The sequence below is a fragment of the Malus domestica genome, chromosome 07 (genome assembly GCF_042453785.1).
Source record: "Malus domestica chromosome 07, GDT2T_hap1".
In the NCBI taxonomy this organism is placed as follows: Eukaryota; Viridiplantae; Streptophyta; class Magnoliopsida; order Rosales; family Rosaceae; genus Malus; species Malus domestica.
Genome location: NC_091667.1, coordinates 13,236,714 through 13,252,699, shown reverse-complemented (window position 1 = coordinate 13,252,699; position 15,986 = coordinate 13,236,714). Strand labels below are relative to the sequence as shown.

Genomic DNA, 15,986 nt, shown 5'->3' with positions numbered 1-15,986 from the left:
TGGGATCAGGATTTTTTTGGTTTGGTTTGGGATTTTTGGGATTTTTTTCCAGCCTAGTTTTAATCATGAAAACCATCCACTATGTGAAAGAAGGTGGACTGGTGATGTGAAAGAAGGCGGACAGTTTGATGGTTTTAACAATGAAAATCACCCATTATGGGCTTTTTATATTTTGAAAAGTTTGGGATATATATTGTGTGTGTGTGTGTATATATATAAATCTTATATAAATTATAAATTATTTAGATAATATTTTGTTTTTTTTCCTAGGCAAGCATATCATATATGTACATAAAACATTCACATATGTATGTTCTTCTATAAGAAATAGCATATTAGTCAACAATTATTTACATTTGATATAGTAAATTTAATTAATTCATAAAATATATAAGAAATTTACCTAAATCCCCCTAAGATGCCTAGGCGCCCGCCTAGAACCCGCTTAGCGAGGCGGCTAGTGTATTAATCCTCTCTTCGAATAGGCGGCTAGTGTATTAATCCTCTCTTCGAAATTTTGATACTGCATGCTATACTTACACTAACCCTTTGAGATTTGGCATTGCTTTCTATTTTGCATGTAGATGTGGGAGTGATGAAGGCAGTCGACCCCTTTTGCTACTCGGTCTGCACAACCAAGTTTGGAAAACTGGAATGTGTCCAGGAGTGCATTCGGCGGCAATTCAAAAAATGGGGTGTGCATTCCCGGACAAGGGCATGGAGAAGAGACACTTTGTTGCTGTTCCCCTTAAATTAGACAAATGATTAATGGTTTTTCACTTTGTAATAACAAAGTGAAAAACAAACATTTTATTATGTATCCACCTTGCCAAAGTTGCAATAATAAACACAGTTTTTGCAAGCTTGATTAGTTTCCTACGAGTTTCATTTAGAATTTATTTATGTAGGGTTCATTTGGAATATTTTTAAATTACTAAAAGCGTTTTTAGAAGAAATATTTTTTAAACTAATGCTTAGTAAAAATGAAAGTTATCTTGAAATGCACTTGGACACCAATCTTAATTTCAAAACCCGCGAAACTAGGAAAGAAAGAAAGAAACTCGCGAAACTGTTGGTCAATAGATAGAAGAGTCTCAAGCGAGAGAGACAAAGAGACCAGGGGACTGACACAGGAGTCTCTTGAGAAAGAGCTGGTATGGTCACTGTGGTCTCGTGTGGGTTTGTGTGGTCGGAGTCGAGAGACGGAGAATTAGGGAGAAGAGAGATCGAGAATCAGGGAGGACGAGTCGAGAGCAGAGTGAGGTGAAGTCGAGAAAGAGAAGATTAATTTTGATACAACGGTTGACATAATCGGACGACTATAATAATTCCAAATTTTATTTATCATATATTTAAAATTAGAATTATATATAATTATATATATATATATGTATGTATTTTAATTTATTTCGGTTCGATGCTATCTTGGTGAACAAATCAACATTTCATACCGATTCCATACTGAATGTTTCAGTTTTGGTTTGGGTTCGTGCCGAATATTTGCATCCACATTTTTAAAACATAACTCGTAATGAAATAAAGGATACGTATAAATTGTAATTGAATAAGAATTTTTACAAGGTCATTGAATTTGAATATCAAATTTGTAAATAAAGGATGCATACTAAGTCTAACATTCTTCCTTCCTGAAAGGTACCTTCGTCTGCCTACTGCTGTAGGAAAAGATGAACGTAAAATATTCCGTGCACTAAAAGATCATGTGGAAACTAAGGTAAAGAGTTGGGAGGGTAAGATTATGTCTGTTAGGATGCCAAGTAGCATCACTTAGTTAGCCTAGGTATCTCAATTGTTGAGTTGGAGATCTTTAGCTTGCAACCAGCTATATAAGCTAAGATATGTACAGATGCAAAGGTGAATGAATATTTGATTGTATTAGTGTTCTTGTTAGTATCTCTTACATTTGGGTAAAGGTTGAACTGGGGTTTTATCATTGGTATCGAGCCAGTCCTCACGTTCCCTTCTCAATGTATTCGACTCGCATTTCACACTACAAAAAATATGGGCACTGCGCACTATAAATTATTTGTGCCCTTTGAGGCCAAAGGGCACCAACATATGTGCCCATAGACCAATGGCAACAGTGCAGCTACTATTATATTGTATGTGCCCTCTGTGGGTGTCACCTTTGATGAAAGGGCACAATATGACTTTTGGTGCTTAAACAGTTAAGCACCAATCTGGGGTATTTGTGCCTCTGTTCTGACACCTGTGTCAAATGACTCTTCCAAGCCATGTTTGCACAATTTTGTTATTGTGCCCAATAGGTTAAATATTTAAAAAAAAACATAAATTCAAAATTTCAAAATCAAACCAAATAGTGATACCATCAGTAATAAATTATTTGGCTGGTTTTACATGCACGTCCAAGATACCAATTAAACTAAGGGCAGAGCTAAAACATGCTTCTAAAATTTAGTTCTACAATCTACTCATACAGATATAAGCACCATGTAAGCAACCAAATCCTTCTAGTATCTCGCCTAGCAAGAAAATAAATGATTTACCCACTGTGAAAGATTCATGAATATTTACTTAAAAGGGATAAAAGAAAATAGCCTGTGTTGAGGCCAAATTTGTAGCCCGTGTTGAGGCCAAATTTGTTCTCAATAATTAAAAATCAAGTGATATAATATTTTTAGAGCCAGAATTTGATCCCAAGTGCAAACCAATCCACAACTATAATGCCATGAAAGAAAAAGACCAACCTCTGCCTTCTCGATGACTGGAGACTTCTTGAATGGCAGTAAAATATGTGGGAGCAAATACATATAGACTACAATTGATCAAATCACTCACCTGCATTTAGAAAATAGATAACCCTTACATAATGCGGCCTGGAACAAAGCTCGTAAAACAAAGAATTGAGATCATCAAGCACCAACTAAATTAACAATTTTCGGATAGTAATTGCATTGTGTACATACAAAAGTCACTCGCTAGTATAATGCAATAGTTCTTTGGTGGCAGGATCAACAACCAACTGCCAAAATTGGTTCCAAGATTCAACAAAAACTTACAGATGAACCCAAAAACGAAGTATGGCATGATGAAAAAACAAGAGGAAAGAACATCAGGAATATGGGGGAAAATTGCAACATTATTCAATAGTTCAAGCAATCTGTCAACAAACGACCCTTTAATTACTAACATTGTACCCATCACCTTATATCCTTTATGAGCATCTGCAATGACGAACAAGAAGAAGCAATAAAAGGAATTAACTTTTCGAAATCTTATCTATAATTCCAAGCAATAATCACAAGTAATTTTCATTAAATTCCAGAAATGAATTGTATAGTGGACAACTAACAACTACTAATTGATCTTTTGACATGTCACAACAGGCCACACCGCAATCAAAATTTAGGTCCAGTGACATCAATCGCACTCTAGATTAGAATTTCATTAACCTTCAATGTTTATCGTGTTTGAACTCCAATCCAAATCAGACATGACTATGTATTCGAAATATGCAAATGGATTTGAGTGTGTAAAAAGGATTAAAGGCAACTGCAGAAGAAGATGGGATGGTGCTTAGATAACTGCACATGCTTAGAAACAGAGAGCTATTCTTCCTGCCATTCAATCAACAAAATTTGAAACATCAATTTGTTGCTTTCCTAATTTTATTATGCCAATGCAAAATGCAATGCCAATTAATATGCAGTAAACTGTGTTTAAGATTAAACAGTTCTTACCAAAGAAACATGCGAAACCCGCCAGGGCCTAGCTCGTCCCATAATTATAGCAAAGATTAAGAAATAATTAGATGAAATTAAAACCCATAACCTCATGTATTCCACACACAAAAGTAATAGAAGAAGAAAGCACAGCAGACATGCAGAGTTATAAACAATCAACCTAAACAAAATTAAGAACCAAACAGATGAGTGAATTGTTTTCGTACCTCAAAATCGCTTTGACTTTGTAAAATTTGGAGTCTGGGACCTAACCTACGAGCAACCAACAATATGGAGTCAGAAGCCATGCCAAAATTTAAAATTTAAAATCCGAGACACCCAAATCATAATTTGAATGGAATATGCAATAACATTGAAAACCCATGAACAATTTTTCCAGAAAATGGGAAGAAGACAAACCAGAAGAACTCTACGCTCGTACGACCGGAACAATGGGCGCATTTGTTGCGTGCTTTAGAGCGATATTGGGCTGACAGAACCGAAATTTTGAAGCTTGGTGCGGATCGAGGTCGAACCCAAAAGCGGAAGCTTGTTGAGGTAGCAATGGAGGTGCGGCTGACTCCGAATTCAAAAGCTTCCACGACGACGACGAAATATTGATGAGAACCACGACTCCTCACTTCCCCTTTGACTTGCACCTGCCCTTCCCTCACCAACACCTCCTAACCCGGCACATCTCATTCCCATGATCCCTCCCTATCAGACTCGGATCCCAACGCGATTTCCCATTAAGGCTCTACATCCACCGATCTTCCCAAACCCAACCCACCCCCTCCCTTGATCCCCCATACCAGACCCCCGATCTTCCCAAACTCAAGAGCCTCCACGATTTGTCTGGAGAACGTAGAGAGAGAAAGAGGGGTTGGAGAAAGAAAGATAAAGGTAAGAAGAAGAATCTGAGGGAGGCAGAGCGGAAGAGGAAAGTAAAGGAAAAGAGATGGAAGGGACCCGGGACAGAATTAGGGTCGAATTTTAATTATTATTATAAGAGTTAGTGGGCACAATTGTGTAATGTGGTGGTGGAAACCCAAGTTTTTGAATTTGGAGAAGAGGAAACTTAATCTAAATCCAATTTTACAAGCTTGTCACTCCCCGATCTCGACATAAATCCCGGATTGACACTTGATGTCATCAAGTATCCGTACGTCTATCATACCCTGCCTCCGGGATATGGCAAAGCGCAACTCAACCATCAATTCGCATAGTAATTTATTTTTTCTTCCTGATTTCTGATTGGTTGCTCAACCCCTTATAAATTCTGATTGGTCCTCCACCATTTATATTTTAGTGAAACGACTTTAAATGTCTGTAACTATACCATTATAATCCGAACTCGCAAACGGTTTTCGTTTATACGTTCGTGGTCTTGAGATCTATTTGAAAACATCAATTGTGAACTTGAAAGGTCAACGAATTTTAAAGATTGATTATGAAAATTCAAACCCAATAGTTATTCGATTTAATTCAAAAAATCAACGGAATTAAAATTAACTAATGAAAATAACATAAACGTGAAATACGAATTTAAATAACAAGATATGTAATTAATAGTGAAATTCTGAGAACGGGATTTCACAAAGCCATTATTAGTTATAGTCCAATTTTGTTTTAATTTTGAAGTTCTATCAAGGGTTAATTGTGTTTAGCAAGATAAAAGGCTTGCGTTGTTCTTTTATTTATTTTTTCCTTTTTCTTTTCGTTTTTCTTTTTTTTCTCTGTTTTTTTCTTTTTCTGTATGAACCAGACGGGAAACATAATTGTCAACAAAAAAATATACAATGCTGAGAGTATCTATATCATGGGCCAATTAGAAAGAAAACGTTATTATATTGTAATACTACATAAGTTGATAAAAGGACCCAAGAGGAGTCTAGCATAGCATAAGATAATTATATTTTCACACACCAGTGAAATATAACATAATACAAAATATATTAATTGTGCTTGTCATCGCTGCTTAAAATCTCAAAGGTAACATTATGCATATTTCATGGCTTATCTGTGGGAGAGATAGGCCTTTAGGACGGATTTGTGCTTGATAAGTGCGTGGTTCTTCACTAATAATGATAGAACTAGTAGACTCTTCAGTTGTTGTTTCAATAGAAACCAAATTGACAGGGTATTGTTCTGTCCTACCTGGGTTTGCCCATGCTGGCAATACACGTCCTTGAGGTGCGCTTACACATCCGTTATTGGAGGGTAATACGTAGCCAAGGCGATCATCAGCAACAATAGTAAGAATGTATTGATTATCAATAGAACGACGCCCGACATTAACAAGTTGTCGTGGACGTTGAGCAAGAGGATTCGTTGTGGAATTTGTTGTTGTAATGTTGGAAGCAATAGAAGAATGTGATGTTGGAGATTTGGTTCCAATTCTAACTCCATGACATTGCCTGTCCGCCATTCTCAATGATGTAGAACTTGATCAAATTCAAAAGAAACACAAATGTATGAAGCAACCTTCTAAATTTCCATATACAAATTAGTAAGGAAGTGTGGATGTTTTATACTAGAATAAAGGCACAAATCCATAATTGTGCCAACATATTCTTTTGCTATAGAGTGATTTATTATTTATTAATGTTTACTGGACACAATTTCTAACATTTGTGTCAAAAAAGGAATTTATAATTATTAAGATATATTCTCTATTTGAAGACCCAATGAGAAGTAAAGTGATTGATTATTTATTAATATTTAGTGGACATAATTTCTATCATTAGTGTCATAAAAAGGAATCTACAATTATTAACTCATTTGTTTATCTGAAGACCAACTAAATTTTGCACAGAGACCGACCCTAAGAGCACAATTGTTGGTCATGAGTCACTGCAGGTAGGACTTTTAATACATTAAAAAAAATAAATAAACACTTGCTATAAAACCAAAAACCATATCACCAAGTATAAAAAACAAACATGCAGGAAGATAACAATCTAAAAAGCAACTAAAAAAAGATACGAATCTAACAAACATTCTTGCACCTGGAAATGATCCTTTGTAAATCTAAAACACGCCATTTAGTATTATGGTGTAGTGGTATTCTTGTTTACTTATAAGTGAGAGATCTGAGGTTCGGCTCTTGCGAAAAAAAAATTTGAACAACATTATTGCTAACTTATTTTGAGGCTAAAATATTGAGAACATATAGTGCCTCTAACAAATAATTTTTATAGACACAAAATATTTTTTGTGCCCATATTCAGTAAAAAAGTTGTCATTTGACCCCATTCGGCACGGTTTCCGTGCCCATTACTGTTTTGTGTCTGCTTTTTTTAACATTGGGCACAATAGATGATGCCCTCTATAGAATGGGAACTGTTTAAGCTTTTTGGTGATCAAACTGACATAAAATTCTCAATTGTGTCATTTGTTTTGTACCGAAAGCTCATTTTTTTTGTAGTTTCACACAGCAATGGAGTCTCGTGTGAAGAATTCAGAAACCACGTTCGCAGATTTGCAAACGAAATAAAGTCCAACTATGAATTGATTCTACAGAAACTCCAATGTCTCGTTGCGAGGGGTGGTGGGGGGTCTTCAGGTGGCGACAATTCATCAAAACTGATGCATACAGATCCCAAGATTCGTCAAAGGATGAACCCTAATCTTGGCCCCAACATTGGGTGTCCTGATTCCTGTCCCAATTCGCATTCGCCATTCATCAAAATGGCTTCTCACATCTCTGTTGTTAAATCGAATCAAGTCGTTCTCAAGCTTCAATCATTCCATGAGGAAAAGATTCAGGCCCGAGAGAAAGCATATGAGTTCTTCTCTCCGTTTCGTCTGAGATACAAGCCCAAGACTCGTCCTTGTTTACAACCCATATTGAAGAAATTCACAAAGGTTCGCGACTACGGTAAATACCACGATGGTGATCTGCACTGTTCCGTTCCAATTCCAAATTTCAAGAAAGTTTTGGGTTTTTTTGGGAGTGATTTGGCTGGGAAGAACGAAAAGGTTTTCGATTTACTCGACAAATGATTGTGATCTTCAATTAGGCTATCATATGCCAATTTCTGACACCGGGGGTACACATATTCGCGGGTTCTTTACTTCGAATGTTTAGACCAAAAATGCTCGGAGTTCTAAATGTCTTGTTTGTAATGGTGAAGTCATGAAAAATGGTACTATTGTGCATTTGAAGCTTAGCTTCCATGAGTTGATTCGTGACATAGGAGGAACATCTAGTCCAGGCCTCTTTAATTTGAAGTCTATTGGGGACGATGTTTTGGAGACAGCCATCTACTGAGGACGATTTTTTGGAGGCAGCAAAGCCCTTTGGGTTGGATGATGAGACGACCTTTCTTGCTTTCAACCTGTTTGATAAAATGTGTTACTCAAGTTCGATCCACTACCATATCAATCAAAAGAATACTGGTGGAATTTCCAAAGTTAAAACCTTGAGGACAAGGTTGATTTTTAAGGGAGGGGTAATGTTAAGATGCCAAGTGGCATAATTTAGTTAGCCCAGGTATCTCAATTGTTGAGTTGGAGATCTTTAGCCTGCAACCAGCTATATAAAGCTGAGATATGTGTAGATGTAAGGGTGAATGAATATTTGATTGTATTAGTGTTCTTGTTAGTATCTCTTACATCTGGGTAAAGGTAGAAGTGGGGTTCTATCACTGTCTATTGGAGGAAAAGAAGTACTCATTGAAGCTGTCTATCAGGCCATAACTACGTATAAATGAGGAGTAGTGCTTAAGATGTTCGTAGGGTCGTGAATTGTTAAAACTGGGGCTAAGGTGGTGAGCAGGAGATGGCAAGACATCGTATTTATGGAGAAATTTGGGTGCCAGGGAAGCTTTTTTTATTTTTTTTATTTTTTATTTTTTATTTTTTATGGGGAATTATGTTCCTACACTTTTGTTAGATAAGTGTGTGTGTGTGTGTTATTTGATGATAGCAAGTGGCTCGTGGAATATTCTTATGGTTTATGAGAATTTTGAATTTCAGGAAGCGGAAGCTATTCTTTCTATTCAATTGTTGGGGGAAAACCACGATCCCTGTATTTGGCACTTCAATTTAAATGGTCGATATATCGTTCAAAGTGGACACTAGGCTGCTATTGAGTGTAGAAATTTGGTGGAACGAGTTAATTCTATTCAGGGAAGGTCTCCTATATCTAAAGTATGGCAGTATATTTGAAGCTTAAAGATCCCACCAAAGTTTTGTCATCTTCTCTGGAGAGTTGCACATGATATCCTTCATACGAGAGTTGCATTTTTTATTTTTGCGGAGAATGGTCGACTCGCCCAAGTCTTTTAGATGCCATCTAAGGGCAGAAAGTAGTTATCATGCACTTTGAGAATGTCCAGTAAACCAAGAGGCATGGAGGAAACTTGGTTTCCCGGATGCGGCTAATTTATGTGATTGGGTGATGCAAGTTTGGAATGTTCTAAACCATGTACAGCAGTGTTTGTTTGCTATTGGTGCATGGACATTGTGGAATGTTCGCAATTCTTTGTGGCTTCGAGATGTGAATACGGAGGTAGTGGAAATTGTTTGTTTGGTGAAAAACTATGAGGAAAGCATTCAATAGGCTCTTGATCAACCTCATATGAGGTCTTCTTTTCTAGCTCCTATATTAATTGCAATGGACGTCCCCTCCGGAGATAGGTGGTTACAAACTTAATGCGGATGGTGCTCTTGATATGTACAGTGGCTATCATGGTGTGGGTGCAGTGATGAGCGATGGTTATATTGGTGGGTTCGTTTGCGATGAATGCACCAAGTCTGATTTATGTTTTGGCAGTGGAGTAGTACGCAATGAAAATGGGCCTTGTGTATGCGGTGGATGTTGGTTGGTTGCTGTTAACATTAGAGTCGGACTCCTCCAATGTTGTTCAGACGGTTATGGGGAAGATGTTATTTTACAGCGGAGGAAGCTTTTGCGGATGTTATTCGTTGTCTCCTTCGTTCTCATCAGCTGCCTGTTAACTTCGTTCCACGTCAAGCAAAATGTGGTGGCACATCGGGTGGCTCACTGTAGTCTTAACCATCAAGGTGTATCATTTTCAGACGATGTCGGTCCCTATGATTAATGAGTTGTTTGTCTAATGATTATAACGTAATGTGATATGTTTTTTTGTTTCTAGCATGGGCGGCTCTTTTTCCTCCCTCGGGGTTTTTCCTGGCTTACCTAGGATGAGGTTTTTTCATGGCCACGTTATTTTCGGTTTCTTTTGGTCTGTTATCAATGAAATCCTTTATTACCTTAAAAAAAGTGTGACATTCTTCCTCCCTCTAATTCTTCTTTGTCTCAAATCCAATCATCTTGTTGGATCTACGCTTTTCCTACTTTGGCAAGCGAACAAATCAAGAATATTTAGCAAGATGGTAGATGGTTCGATACGAACAACTGTGGCGCTGCAGACAGATTTAAAATTTATGTGGTTGGATGTTTTAAATTTTTTTGTTCTTGCTATGTTTTGTACTTATATATATATATGTACATATTGCAGACAATTCATTTTAAATTTCTTTTGTTATTTCCCTTTTGGATATATTTTAGTTTGTTTATAGTATGGATTTTCCGCTATATGTCTTTATGCGGTCTATCTCTATTGGTGGTTCAGTTAAGTATGTGGTGGTGGTGGCAGTTGAACCAGTGATTTTTCTATGGGATGGTACTATTCTAAACTATACTTAGGGAAGGGGGAGGTTCTTAGTACTACGATTTAATGGTATTATTCTATAAATCTTAGGTTTCAACCTCATGAGTTTGATACCAATGTATCCCCCAACACTGTAATGTAAATATATCTTTGTATTTAAAATAAAATAGGAAGGGGGAAAGTTCGAACTTTAGTTGCATTCGGAAGAAGAGGAAGACCTTATTTACCAGGTAAATACATCACCACTTGCGATGTGTTAATTTCACTAACACTCCTAAGTTTTATCGTGTTTTCAGAAAATCCTTTTGAGTTTGATAACAGTCCATGAGGTTTTAAAACATATATTTACAAAGATGCTATAGGGTTTCATATGTAGTTTTATTAATGTTTAATGAAAATTTTTAGGGTAAATTATAATTTCAACCTCAGGTGTGGGTGAATTGCAACCTCATATGTCATCTTTAAATCTTTACAATGTTATACAAGGAGTTACCATTTAGTTGCAATATCATGCATGTTTACATTTTTTGTCAAATTTATGGTTAATTGATGATGTGGCAAATGTAAGTCCATATTTATGAAGATGTGGCAGTCAAATTTTTCCACGGGACAATATTTTGTATCTCCCTTCATCTCTCACCACCCCTTGACCTCTCATCTCCTTTGGTCTCACAAATTCCTTCTTAGTTTCCCAAAATCATGATTTTTAGATGATAAAATTCACAATTTCTTATTTTTCCCAGCACTCTGGACTCTGGGTTCTCTCATCATCTTCGTCATCCTCGATTTTATCTCATCAGCAATTTAGTAGCTCTGCCCTCAGCCCATTAACTAGACAGCACAGGTTGTCTCTATGACGGATAGGGATTGTAATTTTGGTATTGTTCATGTGTGTTGATGGGTTTATGCTTGAGTTGTTTAATTCGTTTAGTTTCTTTTGTGTTTTTCAATTCTGTTGTGTGGTTTGTTTGAAAGTTGAAAGCTTTTATTTTGTGGATAATGAAAGTGGACTGCAAATATCTACTTTGCAGGACACCCTTCAATTTAATGTGAGTGCAAAAGTCTTTGGAAAACATTTGGCAGGGTCCATGGAAGTTCCTATTGAAGTATAACCCTTATAGCAGATTTCATCCTTTAAAGTTCTTCATTTCAGGGTTTTAATTCATGTTTCTAGCTTTGTAATAGACGACTTGGATTATAACATCTTAAGGGTGTGTATTGTGTTAACTGTCGTAGCACATGTGAGTGTGTTTTAAGTGAGTGTGCGATATGCACCTGATCAAACACACACGCTGAAAGTGTGAAGGAATTGTAACGGCTATTTTCCTTTTTTTAGGACCAACATACTCCACCTTTCTTCCTTCATTGTTCTATACAACTCCAGCTCGCTGAGCTAATCAATTTCTCGTTAATTTCATTTCAAATTCTACCAAAACAATCCACAAACAAATACAAACACTAACATGGTCTTAGAGCCTGATTCGACTTGAATCAAGGGGCGTGGATCTGCGATTTAGTTATTGGAATTTTAATGAAGAACTCAGTTGAATTTAAGGAAGAAATGGCCAGATTTGAAGCTGAGCTTCGAGCTTCAATCTTCACTAGATGCAACTATGACTTCTGGTGCATTAGGATGAAAACAATTAGAGTCCCATCATGACTCTTATTCCTTGTATTTACTTAATAAAGGTCCATAATTGATTGCATTTAATTAGGACTCCAATACGTTTATTTCCTTAAGGCACCGAGAGTCCTAGAGATTTCATTAACTTAATTGCCAAGTCAATTATTCCCTCATTTATTCTTGGCATAATTCTTTGTCATTCACAAAATGGTTTTACAAAAAATTCTCAAAGAGGATTGTAGACAAGTTATTGATTAGTCTTACTTCAACATCTGAGAATATAGTGTCTGTGATTGAGGGAACTAAGAAAATCAGTGAGGTAGATCCAACATAGTTTATAGCAACTCTCAAGGATTTTGAACAAAGGTTGTTGATGGAGATGTGAATGAGAGGGCCTTCAACAGTCTTAGTATTCAATTAAAGAGTAGCTCACATGCTAGTTGTTTCAAGGGCAAGAAGCCTTGAAAGAACATGGAGAAAAAGATATTTGTGAAGCCTAATGAGAAGACTAATGCAGTTGTGAAGAATACTAGAAATAGGGATAATTTAAAGTAGAGTTTGTAGGACTTGTGGAAATTTACACTATGGTGAATGTTGGTTCAGGGGGAAGCCAAAATTCCATTGGTTTGGCAAATTTGGTCACATTTCCAAGAACTGTAGAAGCAAAGCAGTGCAGTAGGTTCACTATGCCAAAGAGGTTGGAGAAGAAACAGATATGTTCTTTGCCTACAATTCTGCATCAGTTGTTAAGGATGAACATGTGTGGTACATTGATAGTGGTTGCAGTAACCATATGACATCACATAAGTCATTTCTGATCAATATGGACAGAAATGTGAGTACAAGGATCAAAATAAGGATTTGACAGATTCTACAAGCTATTGCAAAATGGATGTTGGTGAGTGAGACCAAAAATGGTACTAGGAACATCAAGGAAGTGATGCTAATTTCGATGTTGGATAACAAATTTTTAACTGTTTGACAATTAATGCAACATGGTTAGAATTTCTGTTATTTGGAGATGACAAGGTTAGAGTATTTGAAGACAAACAATTAAAACATTATGTGGTCACTGTACAAATGACTACGAATATGTGTTTCCCTCTAATAATGGAAGATATGAATCCAACTGCATTGAAAACCATTGTTAAAGAGAATGCTTGAGAATGACACAAAAGGCTTGGTTACCTAAATTTTCAAAGTTTGCAAATTCTAGTCGACAGGGAAATGACTTATGGCTTACCTAAATTGAAAGAAACAAATAGAGTATGTGAAGGATGTGTAGCTAGGAAACAACATCTTTCAGTAGAGAAGTAACTTGGAGAGCAAGTTATCCAATTGGATTGATACACTCATATGTGTGTGGTACTATGTAGGTCACAACAGTTGGTGAAAATGCATACTTCTTAACATAGATGATTGTACAAGAATGTGCTGGTTGTATTTCTTGAAACACAAGCTCGAGGTGCTTGAAGCCTTCAAGAGGTTCAAGCTATGGTTGAGCTTCAAAGCTATTATCAAATCAAGAAATTGAGAAGGGACAAAGATGGTAAATACACTTCTATGGAGTTCTAAGGGTTTTGTGAAGATTTAGGATTTAAGAGGCAGCTCACAGTGGCCTATTCTCTTCAATAGAATGGTGTTGCAAAAAGAAAGAATAGGATCTAGTTGAAATGGTTAAGAGTATGCTTCCTGGCAAGAAATTACATTACTTCTTATGGGGAGAAGCAGTTAATACTGCGGTGTGTATTCTCAACATATGTCCAACAAAAGTAATGGAAGATAAAACACCGTTTGAGGCATTCAGTGGTAGAAAGCCAGGAATCAAGCACCTCAAAATGTTTTGCTACATTTGGGACTGGAAAATTGAAAAAGATGTCTTGAGTCATTTCATTGAATTTGGATGTGAGTTAGAGGTACAAAGAGTCTGAGATAATTCAAGTGACCACTAAGAGAGAAATTCAGTTAAAGGGAGTACTTCTCAGCAACACATATTTGTTGACTCACAGTATGAGTTTAGAGAATCAAGTAGTCCAAGTTACACCAGTTAAATTGAAAACACTCAGTTGTGTATATGTTAGATGTAATTTGAGCATTATTTAGCCTGAGAGATGTGAAGAAGCGACAACTAATAGTGCTTGGAAAAAAGCAATAAATAAAGAGATTGAAATGATTGGGAAGACCAAAGCATGGGATTTGGAGGACAAACCATCAAATAAGCATGTTGTTGGAATCAAATGGGTGTTCAAGACCAAGTTGAACTTGGATGGCACTATACAGAAACACAAGGAAATATTGGTGGCTAAAAGATCGACTTCCATGAAACTTTTGCTCATGTGGCAAGGTTAGACACAATCAAGAAATTTAATTGCACTGGCAGCACATAAAAGCTGGAGATTGTATTAGTTAGATGGGAAATCTTCATTTTGCAAGATTAGGTAAAAAGTCGACCAATCTGAGGATTTTGTGATTGCTGGAGCTGAGGATAAGGTATATAGACTCAAGAAAGCCTTATATGGTGTCAAACAAGTGTCAAAGGCTTGATATGAAGAGAATAACTCTCACTTGCACAAGTGTGGGTTCACAAGGAGTCCAAGTGAAGTAACTTTATACATCAAGACCAGGATAGACAATGAATCAATCATAGTCTCAATTTATATAGATGACAATATTTAGACAAAAGGTAGTAGTGATTTATGGCTAAGTTTAAAGAAGATATGATGAAAGGAATGAGATGACAGACTTGTGTTTGCTCTACCACTTTCTGGGAATGAAAATTGTATAATCTAAGCATGGGATTTTTATAAATCAGATGAAGTATGCCTTGACTTTGCTTGAGAAATTTGGATTAAAGGATTGCAAACCAGTTAGTACCCCATTAGTTGTGAATGAAAAACTTAAAAAAGGATGATGGAAGTGATATGCAGATGAAGTTGTGTATAGGCATTTAGTTGGAAGCTTGCTATACTTAACTGCAACAAGGCCTGATATGATGTTTGTAGCAAGCTTGTTGTTAAGGATTGTGCATATTCTTACCAAGAAACATCTTGGAACTACTGAAAGGGTTCTAAGGTACATTCAAGGTACTTAGGATAATGGGATTAAATATGTATAGGGGAAATCATTACTGTTGATTGGATATTGTGATAGTGATTGGAGTGGAGATGAATCTGATGTACAATGTGACTTTTTCTTGGGCTTCTGTCAAGCAACACAGTCTGGCTTTATCAACTACATAGGCTGAATACTTTAGTGTTGTAGAAGCAACAATTTAAGCAGTGTGGCCGAGATTTGTGTTAGAAGATTTTGGAGAAGAACAAAATAAAGCTACTCATATTTATTGTTACAACACTTTGGCAATTTCCATGACAAGAAATCATGTGTTTCATCAAAGATCAAAACACATTGATAGAAGGTATCACCACATTAAAGAGGCTTTGCAGCTCAACATTATCAATTTGATTTACTGCAAGTCTGAAGAGCAATTGGTTGATATTTTTAGAAAGGCATTGCCAAAGGACAAATTTTACATGATCAGATGATTGCTTGGAATTAAATCTCTAACAAGCTTAGAAGGTAGTGTTGAAGTATAAGCCTTACAACAAATTTCATCCTTTGAAGTTCTTCATTTTTGGGTTTCAATTCATGTTGTTCTTGCTTTGTAATAGACGGCTATGATAGCTGTCATGGTAGTTATGAGTATTTTAATTGAGTGCGTGTTGTGCACATGATCAAACACATGCTGAAAGTGTGAAGAAATTGCAACTTCTATATTCCTTTGCATGTGAGTGATGTGTAACTGTATTTAGATCGAATTTAGGGGCAATGTGATTCACTTTTCTTCCTCAATTGTTCTTTGCAACTCCAGCTTGTTGAGCTAATAATTTTCTTGTTGATTTTATTTCCAAATTCTACCAAAAAACTCCACAAACAAATAAAAACTCTAACAGTTCCTGGCAGTTATAGTCTCTTTATTTTTGGTCTGAACATAACATAGGCAGAGCAAAGTAGATAACCATC

The 15,986-nt window shown here is 36.4% G+C and overlaps 1 long non-coding RNA gene across 2 annotated transcripts; it reads right to left on the bottom strand.

Moving 5' to 3' along the window:
* Positions 1–2,318: 2,318 nt before the first annotated feature.
* LOC114825775 (uncharacterized) lies at positions 2,319–4,671 on the bottom strand. Of its 2 annotated transcripts, XR_011583202.1 has the most exons (4): positions 4,122–4,671; positions 3,929–3,974; positions 3,720–3,747; positions 2,319–2,817 (listed from the first exon to the last, which is right to left on the bottom strand). It is a non-coding gene; the product is annotated as an uncharacterized lncRNA (long non-coding RNA). The 2 variants fall into 2 exon arrangements; XR_003774569.2 differs by lacking the exon at positions 3,720–3,747.
* Positions 4,672–15,986: the final 11,315 nt, after the last annotated feature.